The 18623-nt window shown below is 33.2% G+C and overlaps 1 protein-coding gene across 2 annotated transcripts in view; it reads right to left on the minus strand.

Annotated features, from left to right (window-relative positions):
• The window catches only part of LOC116344168 (irregular chiasm C-roughest protein-like), a 115124-nt gene that overhangs the window by 65130 nt on the left and 31371 nt on the right, over nucleotides 1–18623 (minus strand). For both annotated transcript variants that reach the window (XM_031772596.1, XM_031772595.1), the window contains exon 2: nucleotides 9160–9211. The gene's annotated coding sequence lies outside the window, so the exon portion shown is untranslated. The remainder of the gene's footprint in view (nucleotides 1–9159; nucleotides 9212–18623) is intronic.

Genomic DNA, 18623 nt, shown 5'->3' on the forward strand with positions numbered 1-18623 from the left:
AAAAAAGTTATATTCTCGAGAGAGTCAAGAACCTTCACCATTTTCAGTCAAATATCCGAAGACAATATGTTTTCAACAAGAGACTTTTTTCGTATCAAGAAATTTAGACGTAACAACGTTAAATATCTGTGCTTATCTTTTTTTTATTTAAATTCTCAATATCAAGTTGTCATATAGTAAAGTGGATAAAGGCACGCAATCAAGAATGGCATCAAAACGAAATGCTTTTATCATCATCGTCATATTGGAGTGTAGCCATTTAGTCCCTGTTGTGTCTGTGCGGTATTCGATGAGCATTTATTTAGCTCATTAGATCACCGTACGGCCCGATATGGAAAAAGTCAAAAACATTTTCTACGGCTCATTACATCACATTTTATCTAATGGTAATATTCATTAATTAAATCAGAGTTCTCGGAGTTCAAACAGCATTCAAAAGTCAGACGAAATGAAGAATAACTCTATCAAAGCCATAAACCAAATCAAATGTAAAAAAAGGATATAGAAAACGGTCATTTGGACGGTAATTTTGTTGCTCAAAACTGTGTCGTTGGATTGTCAGTCGTTCTCTAATTTTTGATTTTACTGTTGATGTGTTTGATACATCATGCTTTGCTACCCATTTTTCGGCACTGGCAACCAAAAGAAATGTGTATAAAAAGGCATCGCCTATAAATAGATTTATGAGCAATGCCCTAATAAATGGAATATAAATTTTATTATGTTGGAACATTCTTGCGTTTTTTTTTTGTGTTGAGAGAGGCAAAGAAGCAAAAGCCATAAATAAATTGCTTATACGTATGGAAAATTTGAAGAATAAAAAAAATGTGGTATGTGCGTGCGTGTGTGAGAGAGAGAGAGTGTAGAAATTCATCATGTGCACACTGCACACATGGAGAGAGATGAAAGTGGCCATCAAGAGTGTATAATATTGTATATATGCAAATTTTCCACATGGATTTGTTTGAATCCAGTTCAAAGCAAGACTATGTGAGAATTGGAGAAGATGTGTAAGATCATGTTTTTCATCACTTATAAATAATAAATATTACATGTCCACAGTTCAGAATAGGTTAGATTCTATGGTGGTAGTTTTTGTTTTGGGTTTAAATCGAGTGAAAATTTGGTCGCACTGACTCTGTGTTTCCACATTTTCTCTATATTGCTTGGCTATTTTAAATTTAAAGTTCACAGTCGTTTGGATTATATTACCAGCAATCCAATTCTGAATTTCATTTTTTTTCCGTCAAGCACCACCTTTTGTTTGCAATGGTCAGTCTCTTGACCAGAAAACTGTGAACGAGATGAATGGGAATGTGAATGACGAATATATGACAAAATGACAGTAATCTTCAACTTTTTTTCAATGGCAAAGTGTTCGAATGTGCTATAAACTCAGCTGGAGGTCTGTGACGATGGCATCGGCGACAACATCAATAACAAACAGACGACCACATCCAAAAGAGATCTTAAATTTACAAATATATTTATGATAATTTACCCAAATAACGAAACAACAACAAAATGCACGTAAAAGATGTAAATCTTGAATACGAACATGTTCAGTTGTTGAAGAGTAGAACAACAACAACGACGACCACCAAACCAATTCAAATAATAATATTTAAAGCATAAAAATCTCATACAGAATATTATTTAAATTCGTACATATTTCGTTTGGAGTTACATTTTTTTTGTGTCTATATGTTTTTCACAGAGCTCTCGGATTTCAGTGTATGTTCAAGTTTATGGTTTGTTGCCGAAGCCAAGCTTGCAGAAAAGAGAATCGCAGCGAAAAACATTCACATTTTCGACAATTTTGTCTATGTCGGATTTTGTATTGATGCTTGTTTACATTATGACCGTTCATAATATAAGCAGAGATTTTCAAGCTGGCGAATGTTCTCGACACCACGAACATGTCTTCGGTTGGTATATATCGAGTGCGTATAAAAATTCATGAATTGTTTAATGTCAATAGAAATGATGCATGAGCAGCCAGGTATGCTTGGACCCACCGATGTAAAGTGGAAAGAGAGAGAGAGAAAAAAAGGTTATTTCCCAAAATGAATGGACAAAAAATGTAAATTTGAACAATAGGAAATGCAATAAATTTGATACTAAATTTCGATTGAAATTGGTTTCTTTTATAATTTTTATTCTCTCTATTCGAAACCAAATAACTGAATTCCCAAATTGTGTGTGTGTCTGTCTCGAGGCCTGTCAATATCAAAATATAGCACTGAATCTATTATTATGTACGGTATTTACAAAAGATCTCGTTTTGATTGTATATTTTAATCGGATCATCATTACTCTCAATTCGTTTCAATTTTTTTATCGCTTTTTTTATCGTTTCAATTTTTTTTTCGCACTTAATTCACTTGTAATAACATCTTTTAATTCAATGCATCATTGTTTTTGACAGTTAGAGTGGGAAGATGGGACACACAAATCTCTAGCAAAATCGAACAAATGAAATTATTTCGTGAGATTTCTGATTTTAATCTACTGACACGTCTGTGTTGCTTACACAGTTCAAAAAATGACTTCAAGAACTTCGTGAACAGAAATATCAATATATATTTTTTTTGCTTCTCTTCAAAGATATATAAATAATATTTTGATCGTCTATTTCATCTTGTCTAAATCCGCATCTGGAGCTCTTTCAAGAATTATCATAATGATATGGTTTTTCAACTCTCTGGTGAGCAATCATAGGTTTGGTTCAGTTTTTCTTTGGTCACGTCACATCTCTTCCTCGCCCGTTTACTTATCAATTTTATTCGCTCTTCACAAATGTCTGCATTCGGATTTCGTTAAGACGACGATATATCTCAATGTGAGATTGAATTTGCATTATTTTTCTCTTGCTCTGTGTATATATTGCACATTTTGTCGCATTTTCATAAATAATTTCAAACATAAATTAAAGCTCACAAACAAAAATTATTGAGCATATACACAACATGCATGGCCATATTTACTAGAAAAATGTGCTGAAATGTGGAAAATTGTCAACAAGACATATAACGATATAGAAGTGATTCCTTTATTCTTTATTGCATTCTGCGGATTTGAGTTTGCTCGCATTCGCATTCCATTTTTTTTTCTCGTTCAAATCATTTTTTCGTTCCATAAAATGAATTTGACTGAATAGATGACGAAATGGGAATAATATTGCGATTTCGAACTGACACAGAAAGAGAGACAGAAAAAGAAAGTTCAAATGAAGTATAAACGCTGGCGGTTGTATAACTGCAGAAAAAAAAGCATCAACCATTCTCAACTGGTTTTGACGACGACGAAAATCGTACAAGACACATGATATGATTGATTGAAATAAAACGAAAGCAAAAAATACTTAGCCGACGACGCAAGAGACGATATTATTCTGCGTGCCATTTTCATAATTTAGTTTAAAATGTAAATCGATCGAATATTCGAAAAAAAAGTATTCAATGCTTTTATTTTGACAACGGCAACGCCACCAACATTCATTTCCATCCCGTTCGCATACTCGCACAAATAATGTATTCAATCAATTTCAATTTGATGATGGCCTCGCGTATTTCTATCACGACGATTATATCATCGTAGACATACAAAACACAAGACTATATCGCACGCATATTTACTTAATCTTAATCTGCCGTCTAGTCTATTCTTTTGTATAGGCGATCTGATTTTTTACATCGCATACACACAATGACACTTCATGATAATCAGATATATTTTATTTCGATCTCGCTGCTAGCATGATATTATTTTTCCTTACCATTTTCAGCAAATTTCATGCGAAAATTCCGTCGGTGATGACAAAGATGATTGAATGACGCTTAATTTGTATAACGAATTTAAGCTATTCGATTACTAATAAGCGTATTACTTATTCGATACTTTATGTATTTTTTACACCATTTGCAATTGATTCTTTGTTACTAAAGATGGAAAATATCATGTTGTTTGTAGCAATTTTTTGTTTTGCTTTTCTATGCTCAGTGAAGGAATCACCGTAAGAGATTCTAAAAAGAATTACAAATGTGAATTCATACAGAAATGAATTAAATGAATTCGCAAAAGCAAAACGTTCTCAACTATGTAATTTGATCAGTTGTTGCTCCCGTGTTTTGCCACATTCTTTAAAGTTCCAAAGAAGTAGTACAAAACGATTCGACAAATACCCAGTATACTACTGTCTTCAAATGTTCAAATATGCAAAGAACGATTGTTTGTAATAGGCTGTCGAAAAGCGACTATACAGAAGTTCGAAAAAAAACGGAACAATTAAATCGTTTCGTCTTTTGAATTTAAAAAGAGCAGAAGATCCAAACATAAGCATTTCACTACAATTTAATGCTCTCAGTTGAGTGCATGTGTATTATTTGTGCTGAAGAATGAACAGTTTCTATCTTGTTTGTATGCTATGTAGTTCTCATTGTCAATACATAGTTTTAACATATACAGTCATTGCGCGACTGCCCGAACAATAAACGTTTGTTAGTTTTTTCTTTACTTTTCTTTATTATAATAATTACATCGAAAAAGAATGCTTATGGTAAAGAAAAGGAAATTAACGTCGGAATTAAGAAGAATAAAAAATTCAAGAGAGCGACTTGATGAAGAGATGATATGAGAAATTTAGTAGCAAAATAAAATATGCCGTGAAATTTAGACATGCATCGGTAGAATTAAAAGATTGATTTTCGTTTTCCCATCGAGGGTTCTGCATCAAAATCCATACGAAGAGATGAAAACATGAAGAAAAAAAACACGGACCATCCGTCGGCGCAGTAAAAAGTTAAAAGGGAAATAACATTGAATCGGAACTACGTTCGGCCTTCGAAACGAATAAGAACATGAATACACATTCCAGCTGATTCTTTAAGCGTAACGGTTTCACATTTTCAAGTTTAATGTAATTTGTGTGTGTGTTGAACTGATATTATTTATTCTGGAAGATAATGAAAGAATTGTCTGTTTACTCTGAATTTTTCTTCTTCTTTGCTGGAATAGTAAGCGCCAATTCAATAAAAAAAAACAGTTGGAAAAAAGAAAAGAATTTGCATTTGGTGATGGAGAAAGGTAATGTCATGCAATACAAAAATTGCAGCCACTAACGCCAAAAATGCGTGGATCGGAAAAGTAAACAAAGCGCTAAAATTCCCAAAGGCGTAACAGAAATTGTGAGTGAATCCAAAACTCGATGAACAAACGAAACAGTAAACATGAAGAAAGAAAAAAAAATGTATCACCATCGAACGTCCCAAGCAATTCATTTCCGTCTTTCAAATGTACTCATGGTTTTGTTTGAAAGAGACCCAATTCCATTCTTCAGTTGCAGAGAAAAACCTACCGCAAAACGCATGAAGAATTCTTGGTTTTTTTTGTGCCGCTAATTTATTCATAAATTACACTCTTTCGCATAAATGGTTAACAAGTCTCACAACCAACTACAAAAATTACACGCTTTGCCAAGTTCATATAAGCCCAAGAGCAGAACAGAAAACTGATGGAAGAGTTAAAATTTTGTATGTGTTTTTTCTTAAAAACATCGCTCATTGTTCTGCTCCAAGACATTTGCACTTGGGCCGTAAGCGTGAGCAATGTTGATTGGCGTGCGAACGCACTCATCTTTACGGAACAGCAGAGAAAACAACAAAGAAAGTGTGGGTGATACAAGTACACATATGGCAAACGGCATTTCTTCTTTTTATTGCCCTCTTTCTAAGATTTCTTGTGCAAAGGCAACGCGGAGACGACCTTCAATAAATCGTGATCTACTTTGTACCAGAAAAAAAGTTATTCAAACACACACACAGAGAGATAGAGAGGGAGAGAGAGAGGAAGAGAGACCAAATAAAGTAAAACAATGCGATGGAATGTTAACAATCAAGATGTAAATCTAACGTTCACAACAAAACGCAAATCAATTTATGTTACATCTGCACGATTTCATTTTGAGATAAAACTAGACAATAAAAACAAAAGAAAAACATTCATTTTATTTTTGCAAATAAAAAAAACTATATGCAAATAATTTCATTCAAAAAATTGTCATAGACGAAAATCGATTGGTCATTGTTTCATTTAAATCGCAATCCATTGGAATAGATGTGTGCCTTTAATATATATGCCTCTAGTAGAGAATTTTGTCCCGAAGGCCGAAACAGAAAAAATGCCTTTATTTTTTTGAACGGGAATTAAGAATCGCTCTGTATACACGTAGAAAAATATTTATTTCTTCCCTTTTTTTCCATCGAAAATTCCTCTGATTTATCGAACCAAAGTGAAATGCAAATGTACAGTCAATTGCTCTCAGCTATTGAAGTTTTTAAAAAAACTACATGCTTTAAAAGCAAATTTAATTAAGCTTGAATCGACGTTCGAATAAAAATAGCTTTATAACACATATAATGTTTGATTCAATGTTCCAGGAGACCATTGCCACCATCATCGTCGCCGTTGTTTCTATATTTAAATAATGTGCCATACTTCGCGTAGATCGGATGTTGTGGTGCGCGCGGTGCTAATGAACTGAATATGAAATTTTGCTGAATGAATATTAAATTAAATTCCGGTATTGTTTGATACTACGTGTTTGCTAAATAAGCAGAATTTTTGTAATTAAAACTACAACCTGATACATGATACATGTAGACGACGACGACGACGATGGATGACGGGTGGCATATTCGTAAATTAAATGAATGAACATTTGGAGGTTTGAACGACTACAGCGAATCGTTCTGCAATAAGTGAACCCAAGTACGTCTAGTAGTGTATTTCACCAAAGTCAATTTAATAGTAACACGCTTTGTTATCTTTTTTGTCCTGTTAACATTATTTCAAAATGTATGCTATGCGCTCTATTTCACTGTTTTCGAAATAGTGCTGCGGGCTCTTGGTCCTTTTTTCAGCTGGCCTCCCCTCATTCTCTCTCACCGAATTTTCTACATTAACACCGAACACTTGCCTGAATATTCGGTGGAGCGAAAATTTAAATTTTAAAAATTGTATACGATTAAAACGCGCGGTAAACACATTATGCAATGTACACAATAATGATATGATTGTCCGTTGGAATGGTCTAGATTCTGTTTTCAATTGTGCACATATATGCGGCATAATGCAAATGATTCATTCCGTACATACTTCTGTACATTATGTAAAACCGGAGGAAATGTGACGGAAGGCACAATACAAAAGCATCTTGACATCGACAAAAACCTCAACGATCTAATTTGAAAAATGTGTTAGAAAATTTAAAATCCACAGTAGATTTTGAGCCGTACGAAATCAAATGATGCATCACGGATTTTAGTCGGTTCTTACGTTCATGCACAGTTCCATTCACTTTTTACGTGAGTACTTCGCGTGTGGCATTTGTGATCGTGCATTTATCCGCAAAAATTAAATAATCTACCGTTTCATGTCATTTTTCAGGTCACGAGGGGATTTCAAAGTCAATTATGGTAAACCAAGTCACAAATTTGCGTGAAATCGAATTGATGAATTGGTATATCAATCTTACCGGGAACCATAATTGACCTTTTAAGATAATCATCGCTTTATAATACATGAGATATGAAGAAAACCAAAAAATGTGATTCCCTATTTGTTTTAAGTCTATTGTATCAGCATTATGCCAAATTTGTGTAATAAAATGATTAATTAGCGTTGAGCGTTGGTGGATGAGTTTTTGATGCCACAATTTTAATCAGATTTTAACCGATTATCGCAAATAAATAGACGTCCAAACTACCATCGTTTACTTTGAAGTTGCACATGACTCAATTTAAATAAATTCAAGACCGTACCGGCGCATCATACACAGTAAATTACTGTCAGTAACCATAGTTTTTGATATTTTAACGTAAAAACTTTATTATAATTCCATTCAGTTCTCTAAATCAATAAACTTTACTATTTAGTAAAACACCTGAACTCATTTTCGCAATAAAAATAAAATCCATAGTTTTCGACGATGAATAAATTATTATTATTGCACAGCAACGGTTTTCCTATTTAGAAAATAGCAAGCAAGAGAGAATTAATGCGTTGCCGTCACAGTATGCATAATGCATCACACACACAGAGAGAAATATATCTGGTAATTTTGCAGAATTCATTGAAATCCACGAGGACGTGATTTTACACTTTATACTTTAATTTTCCAGTCAGTGATTACGCTATACTCGCATAACATCTACGGAGCCGAAAAATATTAATAAAAATAATTTTCATATTCGGTCTAACGCTTCAGCGAAGGAGATTTATTGTTTAAAATCTTCTGGTTAACAACGATGTTCTCTCTATTGTTAATGCTTTCACTGAGTTGATGGCATTTGTTGAATTCTCATTTTGTGTTAAATCTTCCGTAGCTCGGGCTACAATATAAAAATCGAGTAATTTAATTCGAACGAAAGATGAGACGAAATTTCATTTTTTTTTTTCATCTAGTAAAACTGTTTCATTCATATTCGAATAAAGAAGGTCTCGCATTTTGACGTGAAAGGATTCCAAATCTCTAATTCAAGTATGATTAAAAACAGAATGCGTCGTTAAACGTGGGATTAAAGCCCGATTCAAAAACTAAATGTGACTAACGTGGAAATTCGTTGTGCGTAGGCATTTTGCATTGATTCGCCAAATTAACCTCGTACATGTGTTCATCTTCATCGTCGTAAATGCATTAACATCACCTGATCTGACTGCGGTTCAAAGCACGAACCAACCAACATACAATCAAATTGGGACTTATCAACAGCACCGTTTCATTTATTATTATTAATTAGCTGAAAGAAAACGAAAAAGCCAGAGTAAGCAAATGGGCGAATTGGAGCGGGTAAACTTTACTTTCGGTTCGAGATTAAGAAAAACGAGACCAGACAATTATGACGTTTGTTTAGAAAGGTTAAATTAACTAAATGATTGGCATGAGCTCCAAATGTAACTCTCCAAAATTTAATAAAGTTGTTCAAAAAATTTTGAGTTCGCATGAGTGCCGACGGGCAAAACTCATAAGGTACATTCACATAAGATTGTGTTACGGTTTGAACAACAATAAAAAGTTCACGAAGTGTGTGGAAGAAAAAAACATTTATTCCAAATGATTAGAGTTGAAATGTGTGTTACACGTGTAATATGTTTACTCACCGTTTGATGATGTGTTTCTCGTTAAATTTGATTCACGCTTCAAAAACTCCTTCTGAAATGAAAAGAAAAATCGAAAATTAATTGATTTTATGATTATTCTCAATAAAACGACAAACAACTTGTATATCAACATTGCGACAGTACTTTAAGAATGCTATGCAGTAGATCTGATTTATTTTATAGACTCGATCAATTTGAAGTACAGCATTAAATGTTTTATAATAACTGATTAACAATTTCCCGATGTAAAATTCTGCTTCAATAATTTGTGCAACGAAAATGACTCACGTGATGTTGGAATAAAGTGGATTTATGAAGAGAGGGGAAAAGAAGACACCAAAACTGGTGTTGTATTTTGGACACGTAGAATTAGATAATAGAATCAGCGAATGCTGCAGCGAATTTGGAGCGTATTGCAGTGCTGCCTGCAGATGTTTCATAGTTAAAACTGAAAATTTAATTACAATTTTTGTTAATAGAAATTGCTACGTTGAAGCTATTTGTAGTATCGCATGACGTTCGCTGCTATTTCATCCAACTATTGGATAAAAAATGACTTTCCAATTAGGAAGCGCATCTAAAACTAGTTTACAACATGTTGCTATAATCGAAAGTATTACAGCAGAAGCTCTCTCTCTCTCATCCCTCTGCGCTGCACCACACATTTGGATCAAAAACTAATAAACATATTATGAGCATGGTTGTTGTAGCGCCCATCAAAAATCAATGGCAATGGAACGATTATCAAAATTGCATAACCGAATCGAAACGTGAAATTACGTATATTGAATTTTGCTTGTAATAATGATAAATATATTGTCATATACTCATAAATGTTTACTTTAATATGTGTACTGTATAGAATTTTGAACTTATTGTATTGCATTCTCCGAATTATCTGCGATTTAACGGTGGCTTTGGCCGGGCCTTCATCGACAGACACGCATTCCACATATTGCAAATAATGTAAAGCCTCTTTTACAAGATTCGTTAAATTGTTCTCATGCAGATTGAATTAATTGTATAAATTTAATTTTTGGAAAGGGAAAAGAGTAAAAAAACAACAAGCAGTAACAACAGCGCTAACAACGAGAACTATGTTCTAGGTACAACTAATAAATTAACCAAAATGTGTATGCAGGAATGGACGTTTGTATAATTTGCCAATTGCAAAATGTGCGGACAGATTATGGACACCAAAATTACCACATCAAATCACATTCATTTTACTCTTTCTCTCTCTCGCTCTCTTTCTAGCTACACACTCGAATATAAAAATTTATTTCATTTTTGTATATATCTTTGGTTCGATGGGTGCAGTATACACTAACACACGCACATATAATGTGCTTGCCATTTTGATTCAGTTGGTTCGGCCAGAAATCGATACGCACATTTATTGCGACCACAATATCCACGTCTCTCCCGCGAAACTATCGTCGTCGTTATCATGGTTGTATGCACAGTGCACATTGCAATTATCCGATACGGAGATTCATTAAATATTTGCCGGCCCACCCGACAATAATTAAAATTTGTGCTTATATTGACCAATGTTTTTGTTTTTTATCTATAAATCTATCTATCTCTTTTTCTCAGTGCCATTCTCTATGGAAATCCTGTCCTGTCACTCGTTTGCATATTTCACCTAGACAACTGGAAATGAGCGTCACGGCGCACACGCCATTTCGATTGTTGAACCTAATTTAAATTGTATATGCCATCACACATAAATTTAATTGGGTTATAAAATTATCGAAATATTTTCAAATCCATTAATTTTAATTCAATCGATCCCTAACAAAATCACATCCACCCAATGATAAAAAAACGTGTAAATGCATATTTGCAGTTCAATTTTTTTTTATTAAAATACAAATGTCAATATTTCCAGTTCACTGTGTTTCCGCTAGCATTTCCTCTGGTAAACCAAATGAAATAGATTTGTTTTTTTCTAACAAAAAAAAAACGATTCAAATGCAAACATAAACGCGGGTTGTGCGCATCAAACAATTTTTGATTGTCTTTTTCGCATGTGTAATAATTATGAAAAACGGGAATTTTGTATTGAATTGTTTCCGTTGTACGTTTTATAATGAAAATTGCCACAAATCGCAACTGTAGACCACATTGCTTTAACTGTTGTTGGTGGTCAGTTCAGTTCGGTTTATAAATTGCGAAGTTCAAATGACCAATGTCAGAGGTACCAACATTGCCACCGAACGCTCGAATATCGATCACATGTCAACACTCAATAGTCAATCAGTTTTTCATATTTAAAAACGACATAGAAAAATGAATAACCTGCATTCTATGCGGTGTATCAAATCAAAACAAGAAAATAATGCAACTGAAATCATCATCGATTGAATGGCGTGCAATTTATATGTAGGTCAAATATTCGTGTGTATCATAATTAGTGCATTGTATTTATGCATTTATTGAATGATTTTCTGTTGTTCGATTTGCCACTAGTGCATATATCCTATAGGAATATAATTAAAAGTCGCAAATTGTTAAAGCATAAATTCAGCAAACAGCGTGGTATGGAAATGTAATATATATTTCGAAAAAAAAAATCCACACTGATACCAAACTCTCCCCAGGTCAAACTTGGATGTGGTTGACCGACAAATTTTGTAAACATTATGTGGTTTTCTATGCACGATATGAAATTCCCGCGACCGCTGCACAAATAATTTTCAGAAAATTGTTCATCAGCCGTCCAAAGCATGTATACTGCGGTAATCAGTGTAGAATTTAATTAAACTATATTGAATTTCGTAATATTTTTCTCTCTATTTTGAGAATATGTTAAATGGAGCTATTTTTGTGAGGTTCATTTTAAACCACTGCATAGCTAAACAATTTCATTTCAATTACCAAAGGACAATATAGAGGTTTTCAATCACATCACACAGAAAATTATCGAAAAACACAATTATTTTTCTCGGAAATTTCAATGTGTGCATAGAATGAACAAAGCTATTTCTGGCCATATTGTTGTTCCGGCTTCATCTCTCCTTTGAATGAATCTTTGTTCCATCAAACCGGAAACTGACTCTCTCAATGAAAGCAATTCTCATTTTGTTTCCATTTCGATCGATTCTATTCAGAAATGTTTATTTATCTAGAAAAACACATTCATGAATCTTATTCATTGATGATCGAATAATACTGGTCCATACTAAATAAACAAGCCCTTGATCACAGCATCAACAAGAATTTAAATAGCACTTTTTTGTTTAGCTGTTTGTAATACTTTTCTTTGTATCTATTTATTTTTCCATTGAAATCGAAGAATTTTTAAATAAAAAAAAGAATTTTTGTGTCAAGAATCATAAAGCGGTGAAAGAAAAAAAACGTTGCATGAAATTTCAATATTGACATCAATCAATGATTTCGATTTGCATATATTACCATAAAAAGTGATAAAAAAAAGAAACCGAAAACACGTGGAACATTCATGTCGTGAATCATACTAAAGCTCTCTAGCCGCCAGTCATTGATTAATTGTACTTCGATCAACCAATTTTTTTTTATTTTTAAGAAATTTGCCATGTGTGTAACACTATAAAAATCCTTAGCGCTTGCGGGTTATTAGGAAAGTCACCGATATTTTAATGAAGACATTTTAGTTATCTTCACTTGAATGGTCATTGGCAAGAGTGACTCTTTGTCTGATACCTGAGGAAACATTGGTTAATTTACGACACAATTATAAATAATGAATTCAAATTATGGCAATAGAATGCCAAAACATCATGTTGATTTTGTTTAAAGGTATCGTTTCAGTCACAGCAAATAAATCATATTTGTTTTTTTTTATTTGGTTCGGTTCATATTTTGTGCGCCGCATGAACACTTCCAACATGTACAATTTTGCGCAAAGTATTGTATTTATATTTAATTTATTATCCATCCATTGCGATTGCATCCATTCACTCGAAAACGGTTGTATAACGAAATAAAAGTGACGAATTGCCAATAAATTTTCGGATATAAAATGTTTTCTAAAGTAAAAATGCGAGAAAAAAAACTGTATAAAAAAGAATAAAATGTACTGTTCGGAAATATTTTCAACGTTTACAGAGAATACAAGAGATGCCCGTGTATTTGAGGCGAAAAGAGATATAAAAAAGACAGTGTGAGAGTGATATATACAGAAAGAGAGAGAGAGATATTGTATAATTCACATGACAAGCGCCGTAACAGCAACAACCAAACAAACTGGTGTTGAAATCACTCTTGTATTCTCTCGTTGTTTTTTTTTAATCTTTCTCGCTCTCTCGTTGCCCGCTCCAATGATGAAGATCGTGGTCATCAACATATCGATGAAGATGAAACCGAATTCCATTTTTAACAACAACAGCAGTAACATGCTCAATGCCATTTTTCTTCCATCGTACCATAATTCATTATTTTATCTGCATTTTTCTTGATGTTACCGAAGAATGGATACTCGTTTGATGTGTGTGTGTGTACTTTTTTCATGATCAGCTCTCGAGTTTGTCTTTGTTTTATCGTTATTTCATCGCATGACATTTCATTTTTGGCTCCTTTGAATTGATATCCCAAGTAGTAGTTCAACGTAATAAATAATGGTTATTTATTGGATATGATCCGATACTCATTTCATCATAATTTAAACGTGTATCTTCATTCTTCTTCTTTTATATCGTAAACGAAATGTACTTCTGTTGAAATGACGCTTTTTTTCTATAAATGAAGTGTTACGTTCGATGTTTTGAATCGAATTATCGATAAAAGAGTTATTGCATACACAAACCAAAAATAAATGATATTAATGCGTCTCAGCCCACGTCTTTCGCAGTGCAAAACTAAATTTGTCAATGATTTTGATTCAAATTTGGTGACCAAATTTGGTTGAAATTGAGACACAATCAACAAATCTTCGATAAATTATTGAGCGATAAATTTGTCAACAAAATTGAAAATCACTTTTTAAGCATTGTGACATAAAAAGCGTGACAAGGTCGACATTTGGCATTTAATAAGCAGTCCACTTCTACTGATTTTTTTTTAATTTAACGTCATTTTAACCCATTTTTTCTCTTTTTCTTCTTCTACTTTGTTTTATTTTATGTTGTGTGATTTTATTATTGATAATCATGGCGCCAGGAAAATATCAATTCTTCTTTGTAACAACGATATTATTTTATATTATTAAAATACAGAAAAAAATCGAATCACAACATGCGAATTGTGTGCATCCAGTTTTTTTTTTTCAAGTGAAAAGCAATTTTAAAACGTTCATTATAACAATCAGAAGTTAGCAACGTTTCATTCAAATCGCTCTTTACAAAGTGCAACGAATGTCTTCATTTGCTGAATTAGTTTTCTTCGTCACTTTTGTAAGTTTTTCTTCTTCTTTGAACGTGGGTCCGACTTCAGTCACTTCACAATCACATCTTGGCCACGAATGCTATAGTATTTCATGAAAATGAAGTTCATATCAATATTTGTTTGTGCACCACAAACAGCACAAATTCCAACAATCGCATTTTCTTCATTTGCTAAAATAATAATAATCTCTCTGAATATTTTCGATTCAATTCCATCAAATGCTGCAATTACTTCCCATTTTATTTTATTTGCTACTCTTTTGCCATTTCAACAACTTTCTCTCGTTCCTTTTCACTTCGTTTCGTATCACTACCAAACTTTTCATTGCAATTTAAAATGAATTCATTTTAAGTGATAACTTTTGCATTATTCAATTTTAATATTCCGGCGTAATTGTCTTTCGTTGTTTTAGCGCGTGCGTGTGTGTGTGATTAAATGAACAGTTCATTCACACTTGTCAAATGTTGATTTCAATTTGGTTCCGTATTGCGTTGTTTTCGAATGTGAATAATATATGCGTAAATTATTTTCGGTATCTTTTTGGTGCATCTATCTACTCAACATTCACCTACTTTGCTTTGCAAGATTGTGACATTTTTTATGTTCATATATAAAAAGCAGTTTGTTGGATCTCAACAACTTGTTTTAATTTAAATCAAATGTGGTTTTCTTTTATTCAAAAATCCGCTTTGCATACATCAAAGGCGTCTAATGAGATAAAAAAATACGCACCAAAAAATCACTTGCATACCACTCCGCAATGAAAGTGCGGAAAAAAAGAAAAACATTATGAAAAGTTTAAGCGAAAAAGAATTACACGCAAGAAAACAGTGGCCTTGGCGCAGTTGATGCAGACAAACAGTTCAAATTCAGTTGGCGTACAAACACGAGCCATTAATGAGAAGTAAGAGAAAGAGAGAGAGAGAGAAAGAGAGAGGGAGAGAGAGAGAGAGGATGTGTTCCGCCAAGAAGCGCAAAATAAGCGAATAAATAACAAATAATGTTGTGCAAAATGTCACAAATGAAAAGAGTTGCAAAGCGAAAGTGAAAGAGAGTGCAACACGAAAGAAAAGCAACGGGACATTGAGAGATAGAGCAAACAGGGAAAAGTTAAGCTTTGAAACCAACATACAAAGAGAGAGAGAATACAAATTATACAATCCAACCAAAGACGTAATTCTTGGAATGGAAATATGCTTGCATTGAAAAAATTGAATCGATTAGTTGAAAGAATCTTCCTTAAAAAGTTGCAAATAATCATTACTGGTTACTGTCTACGTTATAATACTATTTGCAATTTTTAAGAGGCATTTTTGCTTTCCATTGATTCATTTTTGCTAGAAACCATGCCATTGCTTGTTCATCAGTATCCTAACCCTATCCCTTTCCCACAATACCCTTTTTTTTGCTGCATTCTTGTTTTCATATCATTTGATGTAGTTTTTTTCGTTTTGCCTTTCCCTTCGCTGAGTTGGTTGTGGTGAACCAACTCCTCCTTTACTACATTCACTTTTTTATTTCTTTTAGTTTTTATTCGTATGTTTGAATTCATTTCCTTAAAGACGATTTATTATCGTTGAGAAAATGAATTTAAAATTATTGGTGACTAATAATTTTTTTTCTATGCTTTTTCTTTCTTAATGAATTAAATAGGTTAGAATTAAATAATGACGATCTTTTATAAATGCTACATATGCGATTCGAGCGTATTATTTTCCCAGCAAATTAATTGTCCGAACTGTCCGAATGTACTGTGTTCTCCCGTTTGCGGATTTCATGCGCCTTCACGAGCAACATTGCACTATTCATCTCTGCAGATATTGCTTTTTCCCATGCAATTCGCATGATGCTTTGGTAACGCATCTTCGCGTGTGTGAACATCTCCGCCGCCGCAACCGCTAGATCTGGCATACCAGAGGAGAGTGAAAACCTCTATAAAAACCTGCCTTCGGGCGTAATGTGGCCTTGATAGAATGCTTTGAGTGAAATTGAATCACTCAAAACTTTTTATTTTGGGTGTTGGCAAGCACACCACTCTACAAGACAGAGAACACAGAGCCATCCCGAAGCGAAAAATTTTTTCACCTAGAAAAATTTTTGCACAAAAAAAAATGTTTTTCATCACATAAAAAATTGTGCAAAAAAAATTGTTTTCGTCTAGGTGAAAAAATTTTTATCTGAAAAATTTCCAAGGGTTAGAATTTTTTAAAATAAAAATGAGACGCCTCCGCTCCATTTTCTTCCTGTTCTTTTGACGTGAATTCTTCGAATTCTGGAAATTTTTCTCTAGGTAAAAAAAAAATTATGTGGAAAAAATTCAAAGGGGGTACCCTTGTAAAAATTTCCAGAATTCGAAGATTTTTTTTTTTCAGGTAAATTTGTAAAGCGAGCTGTCGCGAATTCACCGATCCATAATGTTCACTATGAAACACCACCATCGCCGAGGTATAATCCAACAACACCAGGATATGCTCAAGACGAGGTTTTGGTTTTGCCAGGTGCATTTTCCATTTATTTTCAAATTTATTTTTCTGAATTTTTACCAGAGTTTTACACAACTTTTTGTGATCGTGATGGATCACCACTATTCCTCTTTTATTACAGCCAATCATTTTATTATAATTTTTCTCTTTTTTCTATTTGCATGCATTCGCTGGGGCCTGGAGCATTTGACGGGGATCTGAGCAACAGAAGAAGGTACAAGGATTCCAACGATGGACAACACTCAAACAACACAAGGCGAGAAGCAGAAAGGCACACAACGTGGGATGGATGTATCCTTTTTCTAAAAATAGAATACTATCTTTATCTTGCTAATTCTTATACATAATAAATTATATGTATAAGTTTACACTTGCTTGTTCACGCAATGGCCAATCGCAAATCGCAATCGAAGCTAGCTGAAATAAGCATCACCAATTTTCCTTGCTCAATCGCACATACAATATTTACGAAATGAATATTTTTCTAAAAATTATACTAATACATTTTTTTTCTATTTCCAGGGCATACACAAGGCAGAAGTAAAATAGTTAGTACACAATTTTTAATAATTTATACATTCGAACTACTCTGTGACTAAATAATTGACTTTTTTCTTTTCAGGAAATAAAGCTGTGATTCCCCTGTCCGTAAGGAAGCGGTTAGCAAAAAAAGCACAAAAAAGAGGTAAAAAAATTGTTTTTCAAAAGCGTTGACGTTATACTAATAGATTTATTTTATTTTTCCAGCATACAAGGCAAACAATTTACAACGGTAGTTTAATTTTATTGTTATTTTTATTTAAATTTAATTATTATTTTTATTATAGCACAATATTAAAGATGCCAAAAACCAAGAGAGGTAGTGGATCGTAATTATTTTTTTCTATCATTTTCTAATTTGTTTTTATTTTACTATTTTTCATGTGTTGGTGAGTTGCGGACGCAGTCGGTTTGCAGCTGGCGCCGTCAACATGTCCGAGCGACTGCCTCTGCGCTTTGCTCTTAATTTCGAATGAAACTATGTTCATATAAATATTGTCTGTATCGTAGCCAATTTAACAATAATAATTTAATATATTGGCGGGGTATTGCAATATTTTTTTCAACAGCATATTGAGACTGTCGTATTTTTTTCTTTTTATTTTATACTAATACATTTTTTTCTATTTCTTTTCAGAACACATACGACGCTGAAACAATTAATTAATTAATCAATCAAAGTGTGAATCCTTTCCCAACTAAAACTTGGGGTGTCTTTGATTGAAATTGCGAATAACAACTCAAAACTCCGCGCAAAACTTGATAAAGTAATAATATTTACGAAATTTTACTACATTATACTAATACATTTGTTTTTGCTTTTTCCAGCGATCCCATCAATCAAAGTGTGAAGCCTTTCCCAAATCAAACTTGGGGTATCTTTGATTGACAACATTATAAAGCAAAAAAAAAAGGTAACTGATTCTCTATATGGGATTTTTTTTGGGGAAAATGCTGTTCTCTCTCTCTCTCTCTGCGTGTGTGTGTGTGTGTGTGTGTTTGCGGTGTGAGAGAGAGTGTTTGTAATTGTATAGTCCCCAACAGTTCTATGTGCACTTTTGACGTTTAAATAAA

Source organism: Contarinia nasturtii, unplaced genomic scaffold, assembly GCF_009176525.2.
Source record: "Contarinia nasturtii isolate CC-2019 unplaced genomic scaffold, AAFC_CNas_1.1 Cnas_scaffold_1037, whole genome shotgun sequence".
NCBI lineage: Eukaryota > Metazoa > Arthropoda > Insecta > Diptera > Cecidomyiidae > Contarinia > Contarinia nasturtii.